The sequence below is a fragment of the Ambystoma mexicanum genome, chromosome 13, assembly GCF_040938575.1.
Source record: "Ambystoma mexicanum isolate Mex_15411 chromosome 13, UKY_AmexF1_1, whole genome shotgun sequence".
Taxonomy (NCBI): domain Eukaryota; kingdom Metazoa; phylum Chordata; class Amphibia; order Caudata; family Ambystomatidae; genus Ambystoma; species Ambystoma mexicanum.
Window position 1 is genome coordinate 841,201,303 of NC_090938.1, and position 20,769 is coordinate 841,222,071.

The following is a 20,769-nucleotide window of genomic DNA, read 5'->3' on the forward strand; positions in this document are numbered from 1 at the left end:
GTTGAACATCATGTCTTGGACAGCATAAAAGGCACGACTATTCTAATGTACAGTCGTACTCACTGAGCACACCGAACCGAGCTGGAGTTTGCTGTGTTGTACTGAGGGCCGACAGCTATCTGTTGCTTTGTCCTTTGAAACTGTTCAGTATAAAATAAAGACCTTTGTATCTTTCTTTGTAACCCGCGTTTGGTGTATTTGCTTTTGGGGTACTCAGCCTCGATATCTTCTTTTTGTTTTCACAAACTGACATGGCCAGCAAGGAAGTGGCCTTACCAACAGAGACAGCAGTGTCAGGGAGACTCCACATAGCAGCGGGGGCAGGAGCCGGGGGCTGGACACAGGGGTGTGGGGTAGGACTATTAATCACCTTAACCCAAAACAGGCCCACCACTTAAGAAATTAGTACACGTTTGTACATCAAGCAATTTTATTGTACAAAGCTCTGCAGAGCAGTTAGATGGTGTTGCACGACCAAACTAACACAGGTCTCAACAATCCAACATCAGTTGGCAGTTTATATACATTTGCAACAAAAAAAGCACCCCTGCACACTTTTATTAACACCCACCCTCAAATATAATTAGACAAAACCTCTTCAAAGAAATCCCATCTTTTCCCAATTCTTGCATTTTCATTGGTCAGGCTTTTCTTCCTTATTATCTTCAGATCATATTCAAAACCCACCTCTTCTTGGGATTGGTTGTAGGAGGTTCTGACATTGGTGCATGGATTAAACATTAGTATTGAAAACATAATTCATTGCTAGCAATAACTGGCCTGAGACCTTTAACTTTATGTATGATTGCATATGGTCACGCTGATTTATTTTAGCAAATAGAGGAAGGTTTGCTTAAACATCATTTCCCTTGAACAGTAGGTGGACCCGTTAAACCCATTCTGCAAAATTACGAGATAAAACCAGGCGTCGTTACCGGGTCCCGCAAGGGGACCAGGGAGCTAACAACGGGCCGGTCGTAATAGGCCAATTGTTAGCTCCCTGCACCCATTCCCATTGAGCCCTATGGAGGTTCAAATGGGAATGGGGAAGTTCTGGGCCCGGGTTCCCTGTAGGGGGAATTACCGGGTCCTCCAAACTCGGAATGGCCCGGTAATTCCCCATTCAGGGAACCCGGACCCGGTTTTGGTGGCAGCCATGCCGCCAATAGTGGCATGGCTACCGCCAAAGCCGTAATGAGGGCCTTAAACATCAGCTAACACCCTTACGGAACATGGCTTAACCCAAAAAGTTACCCAGCCTACCCCTAACAAAGGGAGGACCTTAGATTGGGTAGCTGATCTCAATTGTGATACAGTAATCACATCAATTGCACCTCAACCATGGACGGATCATTATCTATTGTCATTTACTCTCTCAGCTAATATTCCTAAAACTAAATCCAACCTAATAGCGCATGCATGCCTTACGAGGAACAAACAGAACATTACGGCAGATGCCATGTGACCCCTACCCTGAACTCCTTAGAGGACGCTACTGACCATAACATGCTAGTAGATGCCTACAATTCTCCTCTGACTAAAGCCTTGGACATCATCGCCCCACTCAAAATGCGCAAAGGCAAACCAAGAGCTCACCTGAACTCATGGTTCACTCCACAGCTAAAAACCTTACGCGCTGAAAAAAGAAAACTGGAAACCCTATGGAAACATCTCCCTTCAGTAGAGAATAAAACTAGCCCGATGAATCTAACTGCAAAATACAAAGAAGAGATACTTCGAACCAAACGTGAGACATACAACAACAAAATTAACCAAGCTAGCTCTAGTACCAAAGAGCTTTTCGTTGTCCTCAGAGAAGTGGAGATGCCCATTCTTCCAACGGATCCCTGCATAAAGGACAAACTCTGGTGTACGAACATTCAGAATGCTCTTACCAACAAAATATCCACTCTTCAAAGTAAAATTGCAGACAAACTTCTAAACGTACAAAACTCCCCACCGTACCCTAAATCCGTCTACCAAACCATCTCAATGCTTCAAATTCTCTAAAGTCTCCATCCCAGAGGTACAAAAAATCATTGCATCCCTTAAGCCTTCAAGGTGCCAAGGAGATAGCTGCCCGGCTCAAATAATTAAAGATGCCTCTAGAGACCTGGCCCTGTTCATATCCAAATTAATCAATGCTTCATTTACCTCAGGTATTGTACCCAGCAACCTAAAGGAGTCTTGGGTTCTACCCCTCCTTAAAAAACTGTTGTTGGACCCTACAATTCCTACAAATTACAGGCCAGTCACTACGGTCCCGTTTTTACTGAAAATACTGGACAGGGTTGCATACTTGCAGATCCAGGAATACTTAGAGTCTAACCATCTTCTAGGGACTCAGCAATCTGGCTTTAGACCTCAACACGGTACCGAAGGGGCGCTAATTGACTTAAAAACTCGGATTGACGACAAACAAATTACAAATGCTGCAAAATAATGCACTTAGGACTGCTCTGAGTATCTCAAGAAGAGAACATATCTCGGATAGAAGAAGACAGCATAAATGGCTGCCCATCAAGGATAAGATTCAGCTTAAAACTACGTCTCTCACTGTTACATCTGGGGTCCTACCCACAAGATCTGCTCATTTACCTATGACCAGGAGATTGGCATCGCGTTGCCTGCAACGCTGGCGGTTGCCCTGGAGATGTTGTATCCCTGTCTCCAGGATACATGTTTTGCAAACTGGTCAAAAGATGAATCAGCTGACTGCTGCACGTCTGCTCAAGCCCAGCCCCCTCCAACCCCACAAAAATGCTCCTCTCACTCCTAACGCTGCTTCTGAGTGTTATTTTCTGCCGGATAATTTCTTGTTACCAAACCTATTTTTGATCCCGGACCTCTTACCGACCAGTTTCCGTCTACTCGCTTGGATTTGTTCAGATTGGAATGTTTACCTGACCCGGACCGTCCACAGACTCCTTTCTGCCTAACGTTCTACTACGACTCCTGCCTCAATTGAGCCTCGTCTTCTGACAGCATTCACTTCAGTAAGTGCACGTCTGTTCCCAGTTTCCATCTCCCTGGGGACCGCACCGCACTCTGCTCCTGCCGTTCCGAGTGGCTCTTGCTGGACTGCATTCTCTACACCCACCAGTCCATCTGGCTTCTGCTACGGGTGTACCGAGGAACCAGGTAAGCAGGTATTTCTCCACTTAATGTTCTATTATTGAACTCCTCCCGCTTACCTGCTTCTGAGTTTCATCGGGCATTCACTACCGAGAACCCCATTTCATATCATAATCCAGCGACTACTTGGGAACTTTGAAACTTAAGAATCAACCCTCATAAGAACCAACACTAATAAGAACTGAACCTCAACACAGAATCAAAGTGACATTTTGGACTCATCACAGTGTTTTGTTTGGATCACTACTAGTGCAATTAAGAGCGCTATGCTGCTCATTTGCACCACCCGACTCTAGATGTGCTCAGCATGCCGTCCGGGGAGATTCCCTATACTAACAAACCTGTTATTTGTTCTCTCATGTCGTTGTTTCCTTCCTCATTTCCACAGTGCCTTTCCAGTTATAGGGTAAGCCACCATTCAGGATATTCAGGGGTTTGCTCTCTCCTAAACATTTAGAATAATAGATCCTTTTCTTCTTCCTTATAGAGGGTTGGTTATTCATCGCTTTCCATACCAAACTGTTATTAATATCCAGCCCAAGGTGTTTCAGGTATACTCTCCTCAAAATAGGTATATTGAACAAGGAAATTATTTTCTGCTGTACTAATCAGTTCCTTTTTTCCTTGCAGTCCTGGCATAGCGGTGTGGGTATCCCACTCTTTTGGGTAATCAACCCCTTTGTCTGTTAATTAAGCAAGGTAAAGGGGTATATTGCATTAAAGAGATCCTCAAGTTGAGGAGGCCTGGTTCTGGGTGTCTTCCTTTTGGGAGATTACTTTAGATTGGGCTGAACATTATTCCGGAGTAGCTCCCTCGTATCTGCGGATTGGAGGTCGAGCAATGCCCCAGCCTGTCCAGCTTTGTGATGAGTAACAGAATTAGAAGCCAAATAGTGGGTTCCAATGGAACCTTCGGAGACAATGGTTCAGATCCTGCAGTTGGTTGTAGACCTAAGGGCTGAGATGTCTTCCACGAGGGACGATCTGCAACAGCCTATCGACTCAATCCAGTCCTTGGTTGCATCACCTGGCCTACTGGGGGCAAAGGCTTTACGGGCTACTGCATCTGGTTCAGGATTTCCTCCGTCCCGACAAGGGGCCACTCCGATAGTGCACTCTGCACAGTTCCCTTTGGCACCACCAGAACGATTTTTGGGTGATCCTAAACATTATAGGACATTCCTTAATCAGTGCAAACTGCACTTTTTGTGCCGACCTTCCTCCTTTCCTACCTCCACCACCAAAGCAGCCTTTATATTGTCACATCTGGGAGGTACAGCTTCTGCTTGGGCAAATCCCCTATTGGAAGCTAACAGCCATGTGCTGTATAACTGGATGCATTATTAGCAGCTATGAGCAGGGTATTCGATATGAGATACACCACACAGGCATCGGATTTGGAACTGCTTAAAATGAGACAGGGTTCTTTGCCCCTTCTCACCTACCTGGCTCGCTTTAACCAGCTGGCAGCCGAACCGATTGGCCCGAAAAGAAAAAATCTGCAGCCTTTTACCTGGGTCTTTTGGATGAATTAAAAGATAACCTTTCAACAGTACCCGTGGTACCAGCAGCGTTTGGGGATTTCATGGACATGGTGCTCCAAATAGATGCCCGTAGTGCAGAACGAAAGGGTGAGAAAAGTCCTAAGATTCCTCCTTCTCTTCCTGATATTCCTACGGTGGTGGTCCCCACCCCAGAACCTATGCAGATAGGGGCAGTCAGGGGACCACTTACCCCGGCACAAAGGGAATATTGCCGTAGCCACAATTTGTGTATGTATTGTGATTCTTCAGAACATCTCCTTCCTGAATGCTACAAAAAACCTAAGGAGAAGGCGGGAAATGCAAGATCCCGACAGTAGACAGAGTCCATACGTCGGGAAAATTAGCACTGTACTCCCGCATCAGTAACCAGACAGCTTCGTTCCACCTTCTGGTTACCTTCTCAGTAGCCTCTGGTCTCCCATCTCCCGTTTCTGCCATTATTGACTCAGGAGCGACTGGGAACTACATGGACCACCACTTCGCCACGCTCTCAGGGATTGCCCTGGCTTCCAAAGCCCAACCTGAGTCGGTTAGTGCAGTTGACGGATCTGCCCTTGTATTGGCTTTGTTTAAACAATCCCGTTATTGATTGGATAACAGGCCTGATTCAATTCCCTTCTGTTCTTTGTAACAGCACGTGCCTCAATAAACTGGGGGTCCCTTGTGGGGTGCCGTGCCAAGTCCTGCCCACTATCACATCCTGCATAGGGGCAGTCTCTTGACTACACCGGTCGTTTCCATCCCATCTGAATACTAAAAATGTGCAGATGTTTTTGACAAAGGTATGGCTGAAACCTTAACGCCTCATCAGGTCTATGACTGTCCCATAGACCTAATCCCTGGGGCAAAAATACCAACAGGCCGAGTGTACTCCTTGTCCTTGAAGGAGGACCAGGTATTGAAGGAATATCTAGACAAAGCCCTTGTTATGGGTTCCAAATGACCCTCCAAGTCTCTGGTGGCCTTGCAGCTCTTTTTTGTGCCCAAGAAAGAGGGAGACCTACGCCCTTGTATAGATTACCGGGTCTTGAACGAAGTGCCAGTAAAAAAAAGTACCCTCTGCCACTAATATCGGTACTCAGATACCAGCTGGGTAATTCACAAGTATTCCTCAAGTTAGACCTATGTGATGCTTACAACCTGGTCAGGATTAAAACAGCGATGAATGGACCCACTACTGCCTATGCCCTGCTACTGCCTAGAACTCGCTACTGCCTAGGACCCGCTACAGCCTAGGACCCGCTACTGCCTAGGACCTGCTACTGCCTAGGACCTGCTACTGCCTATGCCCTGCTACTGACTAGGACCTGCTACTGCCTTGGACCTGCTACTGCCTAGGACCTGCTACTGCCTAGGACCTGCTAATGCCTAGGACTTGCTACTGCCCAGGAACCACTTCTGCCTAGGACCTGCTACTGCCTAGAACCTGCTACTGCCTAGGTCCTGCTACTGCCTAGGACCTGCTACTGCCTAGGACCCGCTACTGCCTAGGGCCCGCTACTGCCTAGGACCCGCTACTGCCTAGGACCCGCTACTGCCTAGGACCTGCTACTGCCTAGGACCTGCTACTGCCTAGGACCTGCTACTGCGTTGGACCTGCTACTGCCTAGGACTCGCTACTGCCTAGGACCTGCTACTGCCTAGGACCTGCTACTGCTGAGGACCTGCTACTGCCTAGGACTCGCTACTGCCTAGGACCCGCTACTGCCTAGGGCCTGCTACTACCTAGGACCAGCTACTGCCTAGGGTCCGCTACTGCCCAGGACCTGCTAGTGCCTAGGACCTGCTGCTGCCTAGGACCTGCTACTGCCTAGGACTCACTTCTGCCTAGAGCCTGCTACTACCTAGGACCAGCTACTGAGTAGGACCCACTACTGCTTAGGACACGCTACTGCCTAGGGCCTGCTACTGCCTAGGACCTGTTACTGCCTAGGCCCTGCTACTGCCTAGGACCGGCTACTGCCTAGGACCCGCTACTGCCAAGGACCCACTACTGCCTAGGGCCTGCTACTGCCTAGGGCCCGCTACTGCCTAGGACCTGCTACTGCCTAGGACCTGCTACTGTCTAGGGCCCACTACTGCCTAGGGCCCACTACTGCCTAGGACTCACTACTGCCTAGGACCTGCTACTGCCTAGGACCTGCTACTGCCTAGGCCCTGCTACTGCCTAGGACCCGCTACTGCCTAGGACCCGCTACTGCCTAGGACCTGCTACTGCCTAGGGCCCGCTACTGCATAGAACCTGCTACTGTCTAGGGCCCGCTACTGCCTAGGGCCCACTACTGCCTAGGACTCACTACTGCCTACGACCTGCTACTGCCTAGGGCCTGCTAATGCCTAGGACTCGCTACTGCCTAGGGCCTACTACTGCCTAGGACCCGCTACTGCTCAGGACCCGATACTGCCTAGGACTCGCTGCTGCCTAGGGCCTGCTACTACCTAGGACCTGCTACTGCCTAGGACTACTGCCTAGGACCTGCTACTGCCTAGGGCTTGCTACAGCCTATGCCCTGCTACTGCCTAGGACACGCTACTGCCTAAGACCCACTACTGCCTAGGACCCGCTACTGCCTAGGACCTGTTACTGCCTAGGACCTGCTACTGCCTAGGACCCGCTACTGCCTAGGACCTGCTACTGCCTTCTGTACTGCCTAGGGCCTGCTACTGCCTAGGAACCACTACTGCCTTGGACCCGCTACTGCCTAGGACCTCCTACTGCCTTCTGTACTGTCTCGGACCTGCTGCTGCCTAGGGCCCACTACTGCCTAGGACCTGCTACTGCCTATGCCCTGCTACTGCCTAGGACACGCTACTGCCTAAGACCCGCTACTGCCTAGGACCCGCTACTGCCTAGGACCTGCTACTGCCTAGGACCTGTTACTGCCTAGGACCCCCTACTGCCTAGGACCCTCTACTACCTAGGACCTGCTACTGCCTTCTGTACTGCCTAGGGCCTGCTACTGCCTAGGAACCACTACTGCCTAGGACCCGCTACTACCTAGGACCTGCTACTGCCTTCTGTAATGTCTCAGACCTGCTGCTGCCTAGGACCCGCTACTGCCTAGGACCTGCTACTGCCTAGGACCTGCTACTGCCTAGGACCGGCTACTGCCTAGGATCTGCTTCTGCCTTCTGTACTGCCAATACGGATGCAACCCTACGAGTGTGGCTGCAACCTAGCAGTAAATCAGTGAAATTACCACCAAACTCATTTAACGTTACCACCACATGGTCCCGTAGCATTTTAGTTGGAATACCAGTGGTGGAATGGTGGTGATAGTCCCCATTTTGGAGTCCACGGGAGTCCCTGGGACATTTTTCAGATTGTGCATGACCAGTGATTATGCTGTAATCGTTCTGACTATTTGTGGCACAAGGTGGACAATTTACCCCCAACATCCTTCTGGAAGTACATCCTCTGCTTTACCACTAAAACTTGTAATACAACAGGGTGGTAATAACATTACTGCCACTTTACCACCATTTTTACAACACCAGTGTACCCATAATGAGGCCCTATGTACGGTATATGTATGAAATATTTGCCAAACTATCAAATAAACAGAAGTACAAAATAAAATCACTCTATTTTTACGGACAATTTTCAGAGTTGTCTTCAACACTTCTGTCAACAGTACTGATAGGGGAACCCAAACACCACCATGGAGCTGCCACTACTTAGAGGGATCCTCCCCCTACCTCTCCTTCCCACACAGAACTCTCAGAATCCTCTCCTTAATGTTATCAAGAATCCACTACACACATTGCCTATACCTTGGAATGCTAAAACGGCTCACTAAAAAACTCCAACACATCCAAAACACTGCAGCAAGGATACTCCTGAGACGAAACAGAAAAGACCACATCACACAGCCCTGGGAAGCCTGCACTGGCTCCCAGTAAAATAACGCATTAACTTCAAAGGCCTCTGCATCGCCCACAATCACTGACAAGGAGCTGAAATCCCCCCAGCCAAGATTAACAACTACCAACCAGGAGGAAACCTAAGATCAAGTGATGACCTGCATATCCAAACGAAACAATACAAAAAAAGGAAATTCGGTGGAACTGCATTCTCACGTATAATTACTAATCTATGGAACTCAATTCTGAAGGAGATAAGAATGAAAGAAGACAACCTCACCTTCAGAAAACGACTGAAACACTGGCTATTCAATTCCCAATGATTAACATAAAATTGCTACTGCCATCAATATCACCAGGGACCCACAATAATCCAATGACAGCACGGATTCCGAAACCAACAATAAACCGAACACATCTATCAACCACTACACTCTCTACTCTGCTATATCTGATACTCTTGATATCCTTGCCCCTGCCATGAGAATCCGCCTGAAGCCCAAAGCCAAATGTAACTCCTGGTATGACTCGGATCTAGTCACCCTTAAACGCTTGTGCAGGGTGGAAGAGAGGAAATGGCGCGCTTCATGTTCATCCTCTGACAAACTGGCCTGTCGCCTGCTCCAAAGGCAATACCGGCTCTCCGTTCTCACCAAGAAGAGAGCCATTATCCAAGCCCGCATCTCTGCTGCATCTAACAACTCGGCCAAACTCTTTAAAATCTGCAAGGAGCTGGCCAACCCTGCTGCAGTCTATACCTCTACTGTCCCCTCCCAGGCCCTCTGTACGGCACTGGCCTCTCACTTCATTTCTAAAACTCAGGACATCCTGTCCTCACTCTCCTCCCATCACCTCCCCCCACTCTATTCCCTGCCCATCCTCTGGCCCTTCTGCAGCCACCCCTTCTCTCTCCTTCTCTGCCTTTCCCCTTTTTTCCGCTGATGAGGTTTTGAGACAAGTCCGATCTATGAAAGTCTCGTCAGCACAGGTCCACCCATGCTCCTCCAAAACTATTAAGGACCACATCGACTCCTTGGCTCCTGCCCTTGCTGACTTCTGCAATCACTCCTTTGCCTCTGGAGTCTTCCCATCCCCTCTCAAGCACTCCCTTGTGCACCCCCTTCTTAAGAAACCCTCTTCCGACCCGTCATGCCCAGCTAACTATCGCCCTATCTCTATCACTCCTTTCCTGGGCAAGCTCCTGGAGAAACTTGCCATCTCTCAGCTTAATCTCCATGCTGAATCTGTTGGTAACCTTCACGACCATCAGTCTGGCTTCAGAGCTGCCAGAGGCACGGAAGCTGCTCTCCTGAGCATCCGTGAGGACCTGCTCTCAAACCTTGACTCTAATATTCCATGTGTTCTCATTTTACTTGACCTCTCTTCTGCCTTTGATACTGTCAACCATACCATCCTGCTCAACCGTCTCCGTGATAACCTGGGTATCACTGGTTTGGCTCTGGCTTGGCTGACCTCTTTCCTCTCTAATCGACCCCCCCAGGTCCAACTGGGGTCTTTCCTGTCTGATATCTTTTTCTCTACCTGTGGTGTTCACCAGGGTTCTAACCTCTCCTCCTGGCTGTTTAACCAGTATCTGGCACTTCTCGCCCACCGCATCGCTGCTCTCTGCCCCAACTTTCAGTGCTATGCGGATGATACCCAGCTCATTTTCAGGCTACCCTCGGCCTCCTCTTCTCCTTCCCTCATCTCTGACTGTGTCTCTCTGCTATCCAGGAATGGTGTGCCGCCAACGACCTCTGCCTTAATGCCAGTTAGACTGAGATTCTACTCATCGGCACACCCACTCCCTCCTTCCCTGCAGCTCTCTGGCCGGCCTCTCTTGGCCCTCCTCCTGTTCCTACCTGCAAGGCAAAAAACCTCGGGGTCATCTTCGACTCCACACTCTCCTTCTCTCCTCACATTTCTGACGTTTCTAAGAAGTCACACTACCAGCTGCACCTCCTCTGAGGTATCCTTCCTTTCCTCTCCTTCCCCCAGAAGCTCAATGTCTCCACAGCCCTGGTTCTCTCGAAGCTGAACTACTGTAACAGCCTCTATCTAAATCTGCCTGCCTCTACTCTCCGCCCTCTGCAACTTATCCAGAACAGGACTGCGAGACTTGTCCTTGGTCTCAAGCCCAGGGACTGTATCTCTCCAGGACTGAAAGCGCTACACTGGCTCCCTGTGGCTGCGAGGATTAAGTTCAAAACCCTCTGCATTGTCCACAAGGCCTTCTGGGGCCTGGGGCCAAAATACCTTCAACTCTCCCTTCCTAAATATCTTCCTTCTCGAGCCCTTCGCTCTTCCACCTCCAACTCCCTCAGGGTCAGCCGCTTCTCCAAGCAACGAGTTGGGGGGAATCTCTCTCCGCAGCAGGGGCCTCCCTCTGGAACAGCCTTCCTGCCTCCCTGAAACTTGAGGAGAGCCATCTCCGGTTCCGGAAGCACCTCAAAACCTTCCTCTTTGCTTCGGCTTTCTCTCCCCCTCTCCCCTGCTAAACCACTGATACTGTACTGAATCAGCAACTGGGCCACTCACTAACCCTGGTCCTTGGCCCAGCCACTCTCCCCTGCACTGCCTTCCTTGCTACCCCTGCACTGCGGGACTGTCTCTGTATCCCTACAGCCCCCCCCTCCCAGCACTTGTTCTGCACCTATCTTGCACTTGCCACTAGCTGGCCCTCTTTCATTACTAACCCTGTATTGCACTTTCCCCTCTCCCTTCCCCCTTGCACTTTTCCCGTCCCCCCCTCCCATGCACTTGCGTGGTCTGAATGACACCTGGCCTAGTAGGATCGCTGTCTGTCTCCCCTTGTTCCCCCCTCCCTGCCTCGTCGCGCCTTGAAACACTTGTGTATAGGCGCGTTACAAATGCCATATCATATCATATCATATCACTGAACGTACTCGGTCCTTGCTCCTCTCCAGCATACCTCACACATACCTCACTCGATCTAACGTATCAATCTCACTTCACACATACACACAAACCACACATCCACCACAAAAAATAACTGCTGCAAACAAACATCCCAATCACTGAACATTGCCCTTCCAAACACAATGGGCCCCATTACACGGTAGGCGCTAAGGGATTACCGGTACCGGTAAGGTCACCGGTGCTGGTAATCCCTTAGCGCCCTACTACAAGGTCCCTCAGCGGGTCCCGTGGGTCCCGTCCTTAATGCCTGGTCTGACCAGGTGTTAAGGACGGGACCCATTAAGGGACTTCAGAGCTAATAATGGTACCGCAAATTGCAGTACCGTTATTAGCTCCTTCCCCATTCCCATGGAGCCCTATGGCAGCTTGAATGCGAATGGTATTTGGCATTGGGACTTAACGGGTCCTCCAGGGTCGGAATGACCCGGTAAGTCCCCATACCGCCTACCCGGACCTGGTATGCGGTAAGGGAGTAGCCATGCCGCTAATAGCAACATGGTTACCTCCTACTGTGTATTGAGGCCCACTGGGTCTCATTACAAGTTTTCCGACACCGTTGTTATCGGACCGGCAAACTACGAATCTTCGAGCGGATCCCTGTCAGCCCACCAGGTCTGACCTGGCGGGTGGAACGTCACCTGCTCGCAGACCTTGTCAGATGCACCAGAACCGTTATTAAGGGTGCCGGTGCATCCGTCCCCCTCATTCCCATTGAGTCCAATGGGACTCAAATGGGAATGGGGAGAAATATTTTCCGGCGCCCGGGAATGGGCTGTTACCGGGACTGCCAGGGCGGTAATGCCCCGGGTAATTGCCCATTTCCGGGCGCCGGAAAGAAAATGACTCCGGTGGCAGCCGTGCTGGTTTTACCGTCACGGCTACCGCCAGAGCCATAATGAGGCCCAATAACCCCAGTGTGCACAATCCAAGCACTCCTAGAAAGCCAACATTCACAGACCGCAATTCCTCCTGGCACTACAAGCACCAAAAGAAACACACAACCTCTATCCTATTCCTTCTTCCCTCACTCACCCACCCCACCCACTTTCTTACAGAACCACGTGAGCACCTGGAGAACCTGCCAATGGTAATGGTGTGGGATATAAGTCCACTTAACATATCAGAACAGAACTGTCCATAACCATCAACAGTGGATGCTGCGACCCAGGGCTTGACTCACAACGACTTGCACTGGACGAAATCAGCAGTCTCCCAAGAGCATCCCTAATGTGAACCTGCTCCCTGGCACCTGATTCATAAAGCCTTAAACAGGAGCATCTCTGGGTCATATTTGCCATTATGAGGTTGCATTTGCAATGTAAGATGCTCACGCTCAAGGACATCACCGTATTTGCACCAGAGCAGATCAACGTGCTGCCTTGGAAGCAAGACGACACGAAGCAACAGGTTCGATACCCGGGATGCTCTCGTCCGCGCTTAGAATCCTCTGGGTATTTAAGCGCGTTATAAATATGCAACTAAGAAAAATAAATACCAAAAAAATAAATCCGTAACAGCGCCTGATGCCCCCGGGCTGTGTGAGCGCTTTAAAAAATGCAAATAAATTAATACTAAATAAATTTGTGGCTCAGGCCAAACTGTCAGTCCACGGATCTAGAACTGCAGGTCATTTAATTGGACATTGGGGATGGAGTGAAGTTACAGGCATTGGGCCTCATTACGACCCAGGCGCTAAGGGGTTAACAGCACCGTAAAAGGTGGCGGCGCCATTAACCCCTTACCACCTAATTACGAGGTCCCTTTGCGGGTCCCTACCTTAACGGCCGGTTTTACCAGCCGTTAAGGAAGGGGCCCGCAAACGGATCTTGGAGGCAATTACGGTACCGCAATTTGCGGTACCATAATTACCGCCTTCCCCATTCCCTGTGAGCCCTATGGGGCAAAAATGGGAATGGGGAAGGGCCAATGCTGAATGGGGAATTACCGCCCCGCCAACCTTGTGATGGGGGTGGTAATTCCGCCATTCAGCATGGCGGATTCCGGCGTCAACCATGGCGCTAATAGCGCCTGGGTCGTAATGACCCTGACTTCAGACCCGCAGCTGTTCACCTCCCGGACCCTGCACTGCCCCGTTCAGTTCACGTGACCACTAACAGCAGACATGGCCCTGGCTGGGTTTCTGCTTCATCTTTGGGGGGGGGGCGTCTGGCCTATTGAGGTCATAGCCCTCCCAACATACAAGCATCGCGGAAGGGACCTCGGGCTTCAATCCATTTATCAACCCTTGGATCTCGTGCTCTGGACCCTTTAGGGTCGGAAGGATTCAGCGCGTCAATTGCAGTGTGATTAAACTCCCACATCCATGTGCCACAGGTCCATGTTTGCAAGGGTGGGACAGGGGAAGCCCCTGGAGCCCACCCAGTTCTCCTCCAGAAAAACCGTTCAGCAAGGGAAGCTCAGAGTCAAGATGGACAGAACCTGATTAGGTCCTTGACCTTATCCCCTCCCCCCCTCAATAATTCAGAGGTGAGGGCATATTTAAACCTACAAAAGGAGTTGCAATTTCAATACTTCACTAAACCTAGTCTAAAGCTCGTCCTCGATGGAGGCGGGCAATGGTGCCTGCGTCACCCCTAGGAAGGGCAGATAACTTCTCTAGAGCGAGGAGTGCATGTAACGTCTGTCCACAAATCCCTCCCTCTATAACTCCTTATTTCATCAACACACTTTTTGTTTGCTTTTTCTTGGTATTTTACGGCAATTTGTTTTTTTTTAGAGTATTTTTTCATAATGCATAACTGTGATGTAATAGTATGCCAGAGGATGGGGGGGGGAGGGGGGCGTTCACATCAACAATATCACAAGTTAGTAGAATATCTAGGGCTCATCCGAAAACCTTCCCCCCTGGCAATAACGGAAGACATGGGGAAAGTTATATTGGGCCGTCATTATAACGTTGCCAGTCCGGAAACAATGGTGGCGGAAAGCTTACTGCCACTGTTGTTTCCAGACCGGCAAAGTACAAGTCTGCGGCCGTGTGCTGTCCCACCTGCCAGGTCTGCCCTGGCGGGTGGCATGGCACCCGGCTGCAGACTTCACTGAAACACTGGCACCGTTATTTCAGGGTGCCACTGTTTCAGTGATCCTCATTCCCATTGAGTCCTATGGGACTGAAACGGGAATGGGGATTTACGAATGCTGCCCCCTGATTTACCGGAACTCCAGGGCTGTAATGCCACGGTTATTCCGGCAAGTCAGGCAGCGGTAAACCATCATGAATCCGGCGGCAACCAGCCATTGTCCTTTACTCTCCAATAGACAGAGGTCATACAGGAAACCACAAATCTCCAGCAATCTCAGCTTCTGAGCCTGTGCCACCCAGTTTTGTATCATGGTGACATGCAAACATTAACACCATCCCCAAAAACCTCTGGGAACCCCCTATTGGTTAGCTCGGGCATACTACCTATGGAACCCATATACCTCTGGATTCTCACTGTCAGGTGGCTTCGTCTGAGGCTTCACCCCTAAACTATTTCTTTGTTGCAGGGCCACACGAAAACCTTTGGCCCGCGCAACATTCTACACCACCCCATGACGTGAGCCAGACCTGGAGCCCTGTTTCGTTCACAGCGCTCTGTGTACCATTTTAAGGGAATGAGAAAGACTATGTTTCCCCATTGTTGCCACTGGTCTGATCACCTCGCCTGAGAGAGTGCCTGCAGGTTGCAGTTTTTGATGGACAACGCATGTATCAATCTTGTGTGCTTCGCTGGGAACAGCTCCTCTTCTCACCATAAGTAAATAGACAGTGTCCGGCTTGGCTGGGTAACGTGTGGGAGGACCACAAAACTGAGCCTTTCTGTCTAGAATTATGAGGATCTTGTTCTGTATTTCGCAGGTGGCTCAGGAATCAGGAATTTTCCACCCGCCCTTGTCCTCGGCTGCAAACACCGTCTCTGTGCTTCGTGCTGCAGGGACTGCACTTTTCCCTCTATGTATTTGAGGCCTGTGCTTTCACGGGTATTCACTACAGTCATTTTATGGTTTCCCCATGCATTCTAATATCTTCTTAGGGGTTAGTTGCGATAGAGCCCTATAGGTTCCTTATGTGTCCCCGTAGGTCCGTATGGTTAGTTGTGGTAAAGCGGTTATAAGCTCGGTCCACGTATGCTTGGCTTTCTTTTTTTAAAAAAACACTTTATTTACATTTTACAACACAAGAACATATAAATCAGTCAAAATATTGCAGTCACCCAACATTGCATTGAAAGGAGACTAACATTAACTGCAGGTGAAGAAGAGAAGAAGAGAAAAAAAAACCCTAATACATATTCAAAAACATCCCCCAGACCTTAGCATCTAAGTGTACCGCCAAAGAAACCATCTCATCAACCCAAGCATCTGAGTTCGGCACAACCCTGGACTCCCAACCCCTTAAGATCATTTTCTTGGCAATTGACGCACCCCTAAACAAGAACTTTTTCTCAGACATGGATAAATCCTCAATTAAGACACCACTGCCCAAAACCATTGTCCTGAAATCCAAATCAATTCTGCGATTCAAGACCTGTGAACACATAGTGCAAACCTCCTGCCAAAAACCCCTGACCCGGGCACAATCCCATAATACATTTTCAAGAGTGCCAATCTCCACATCACAACACCAAAACACATCGGAAATAAGACATACTTCTGCCCTTGAGCCTCTCTGGGCACCAATAAACCCGGTTGAGAATTTTAATTTGCCAAGAGCGCTCACACAAACTAATCGAACAAAGCTTCACATTTGCACACATCTCAAGCCACGAATCTGCAGTGATCTCGCAACCCAGCCGTCTACTCCACTCATCCATCAGACCAATGTTCCATTTGCAGTTAGCTAAAATTCGGCGATACACTTTGCTCACAATAGACTGATTGCCCACCGCAAAAAATTCCAAGCTCACAGATTCATTCCCCTCAATCTCACCAATGCATCACTTCAATTTCCTGTAGTCTGCAACTGAAAGGTTCTCAATAGTGAAATGTGCGGGAAGCACATCAAAATCAACCCACTTCCCATCTTTATAGACATCACTAATCCAGTGAACCCTGTTAGGTAGAATTCTCATTCTATGGCTAATTTCCCTTACCTATAGAGTCCCCCAGCAGCGATGCTGGATTGGAAGGGTTTGTTTTTTTGTCCTGCTAAGAGTGAGACTCTTTTTCCCATTCTTAGGCAGATTTGCTATGTGTGTTCTAGGCTATTTTTGTGTGTTTAATGTCTATGGGGTTTATCTCACCCATAGGAACCACCTTTATTCACATGTGTTACACAGCACCCTCCGTGCAGTAACCCAGGGGTGTCATAATGACCCCCAAAAATGGACTCCATACCCTGGGAGTGACTACTGTCTCCCAGGGCATGTAAAGTCCCCATTGACTTTACTAGTCAATTTTTAAGAACTAAACCAGTACAACCCATCTTACTATGGAGGTACTGGGAAGGGTTAATAGTTTTCCCCTGGTGTTCATTTTCGAGAGGGTACCGTACAGTCCCTCTCTCAAAAGTTTCTGGCTGGTGGCAGTGGTTACTACCAAAAAGAATCGACCGCAAATATTTCCCTATGGGATTTTCCGATTGTTCGAGGCTACCACTTTTCCTGACAGCCTCTAACATACCGCCGGGTTTATTTTATTATTAACTTTACTCTGGTAGGTTTTATTTGCCAGAACTTTAATATAAATTCTTTCTCGTGTCTTTCTCTAAACTCCTAACCCAGGTCGGGGATCTTTTGTTCGTCCTTTTGGCGGGCTTCTGCCAAGAAGCCCTCGTTTCGGCACCAGTGAGTCTGGGGTGCATCCATTGTGTGGGAGGGGGAGTAGGACCCCTGGACAGGGTTGCCTCAGCAACCCATGTCGCACTGTGCCCTGATAGCCTGGAGGGTCTCCCGCCAAGAAGACCACTCCACTGTGTGAGTGACAGCTAGGCTGTATGAATGGGGATCTTTTTGCATAAAAGCAGGGTCCTGAGGACTGGAAGAGCAAGACATTACCACTGGAACTAAGAAGCCGAAGACGAGAGAAGCCAAAGACATTGGCAACGACTGAACCACTGGTGAAGACCCGCTGCAGCGTTTCACCACTTTTCTCCACACGACGAGAGAAGATCTTCATCTGCAAGAGCCTTCTTACTTGAGCTGGTGGGGCCAACCAGTTTGTCAATCACCTTCCTGGACCTGCCCAGGTCGAATCGCCAGTACCCCGTACTCGGAGACCGGATAGCCAGGCACCCGTCCACCCGGACCGTGATTTAAAGGAGCGTACCTTTCATTCATTGGGCAGCACCGCGGCGGGTTTCATCCCTGGGTAGTGCAGTAACTCAAACCTTCCTCCACGACGAGAGCCTATCTTCCTCTGCTGGTTCCCCCGAACTGCAGGAACTACCAGAAACAACCGCCACCGCAGGAGCCTCTTCTTCATTTTAAGGTACATTGTTCCGCCAGGCTGCCCTTTTTGCGTGGTAGTGCTAAAGGTTTTTTAAATCCTTACCTACCTGTTGGGTTGGCCACCCCTATCCTCGAACATTGTCTTTCACCTTCTGCATCCATCTTTTCAAATCGTTAACCAAAGACTTGACTGCAGCTACAAGAACATTTTGCTCCTGGGCCCTTTTGCCCTGTACCACTGACTCTGGTACAGGCCTATTGACTCGGGCTGAATTTGTTAGAACTGCCTTCTTTAGATTGCTTCTCAACTAGAACTGTGTTGATGCACCTAATTCTTATAACCACCTTTTCCTTCCCACTTTTAAAACTTGAGAAGTGCCATTTTGCTCGGTTTTCATTTAAGTATTCTCTATGCTAAAGTCCTGCCTTGCCTAAACTTGTTCACAAACATATGGGAAGTGTTGCTAGGATGTGTAAGAAGATATTCCTGTATAACCTGTGCTTTCCCTCCCTTGTGAGAAATTGCTAGAGTGCCATTTGTGTTTCGTTTTCACTGTGCCGTTTTGCTCAGTTTTCACTCTTGCTCAAACTGGTCTACAATTTAACTAGGGAGTTGTGTATACTTTTCTTGACTGATTTTAACTTGCTTTATTAACTGTGATTAATGTGTTGAACTAGAAGTGTGTAAAATAAATATATATATTCTTTTTAATACAAAGCTTTGGTCAGTGTTTCCTTGTGCCATAGTGCTGTAGCCCTATTGTGTAAACCCTGAATACTGCTCATCACCCTCTTGAGATAGGTCTGACTGCTTAGCTACAGCTACCAACTAAATATTTGTAGTTCAGACTGATACCAACGGCGATTTATTGCTCATACCTGTACTCTTAATCTTCTGTAGTGCTCCCTAAGGGAACTGCACAGAATTCTGCCTAACAAACCCCACCAACAAAACATTCGGGCCATAATGTAGGTCTGCCACCCTCTGTGATAGTTTTATTAAGCCAAATTGAGGCCGAAAGGTGATTTCAAAGCAATTGAACCACACATCTCATGAAAGTCTTTCCACACATCCCTCAGAAATTCAGTCAAATGAAATCTCCTACCACGCCTGTTAACCGTCGTAAGTACAGCTCGCGGGGCAAGAGGGCCCAATGAGCTTGCTTCTGCCACTGCCCAAGCACTCAGAGAATCAACTAGAAAAGGAAGCAAAAACTGGCAAGAGAAGGCAAGAAGATACACCCTAAAATTGGGGACCCCAAGCCCCCCTCTCAACAGGTAACTGCAGCTTTCACAATTTTAGTATAGGAGGCTTCCCATCCCAAAGGAAGGATTGTAGAGTTGCATCAATCAATTTCCAGTAATATGCACTGACCTTCAAAGGGAGCATACTCAAAACATAGTTGATTTTTGGGGCCGCAACCATCTTCAAGGCATTCACCTTGCCCCATAACGGTAAACGCAAGAGCAACCATCTTTGCGTAGATGACTTCAACTCACGACAGACCTCTCCCAAGTTCACCTCCACCATATCACTCACTACTGGAGTCAACCAAATCCCCAACTATTTAATTTTGCGTAGACACCATTGAAATCCATACCCAGTCACCAGTGACTTAGTACAACTCCCTGTGATTGGCAAAACCTCAGACTTTGACCAGTTTATATTATATCCAGCTACCGTATGGAAATGATCCAGGATGTTCAATAAAGATGGCAAAGAAGTCTCCAGATCCCGTAAAACTAATAAAAGGTCATCTGCATAAAACCATATTTTCTGCTCAATCCCATGGAAAGACACACCTTTCAAGCAAAAATCACTCCGTAAAGCAATAGCGAGTGGTTCAATGGCTAGCACAAATAGTAAAGGTGAAAGCGGACATCTTGTCTGGTGCCCCTCCAAAGACTGAAAACTCTGGACAACAAGCCATTCGTCCTAACATCTGCTGTGGGACGAGTATACAAAAGGGAAACCCAGGAAATGTACTCATCACCCAAATTCATTGCCCTCAGTACTGCAAACATATATTGCCAGTGTACACGAGCAAATGCTTTCTCAGCATCGAGAGAAAACACAGCCACGTCATCATCCAAAGTCTGGGCCTGTGACATGGTCAGCAGAAGATTCCGAATATTACTAGATGCTCTACAGTTTTTGACGAAACCAGATTGATCCGTGTGAATGAGTCTTTGAATCAGATCCTCAATGCGTAAAGCAAGTATTTTAGCCAGGATCTTGTTATCTGTATTTATCAAACTTATCGGTCGATAACTAGAAGGTAAAAGACTATCCTTTCCTTTTTTCAGAAATACAGAAATAGCATGATTGGTCGATTTTGGAAGCAAACCCACCTCCTTTGACTCAATATACAAATCTCTCAAAAGACCCAAAGCCGCTTCAGGAAGAATCTTATAAAATTCAGCCGGTAAGCCATCAGGCCCCGGCATTTTCCCAGAATTCAAGCAGGTAATAGCAGTCCTAAACTCAACCAAACATCACCTCATCGGAAATCCTAGGAATATTTAAATTATCAAAGAAGCAATCACCGCGACCAGTAATACCAGATTCTTTCTCATACAGGTTTATGTAGAAATCCCTGAAAACAGTATTAATCACACGCGGATCAAAAGTGACTACTCCATTCACATCTTTAATAGAAGTAATAGCCCCTTCCAAAGCCTGTTGCTGTAACCTGTAGGCGAGCCATCTGTTGCACTTTTCTCCCTTCTCAAAGTAGGCACATTTGATCCTATACAAATCCTTTTCAGCTCTAGCCCTCAGAATGTCATTCAAGTCTTTTTTCAACTTCTTCAACTCCCTTCTCTTATCAGCATCATCAGGATCACGCGCCAAACCATTCATCACCTCGACAATATGGGTCTCAGTCTCCAAC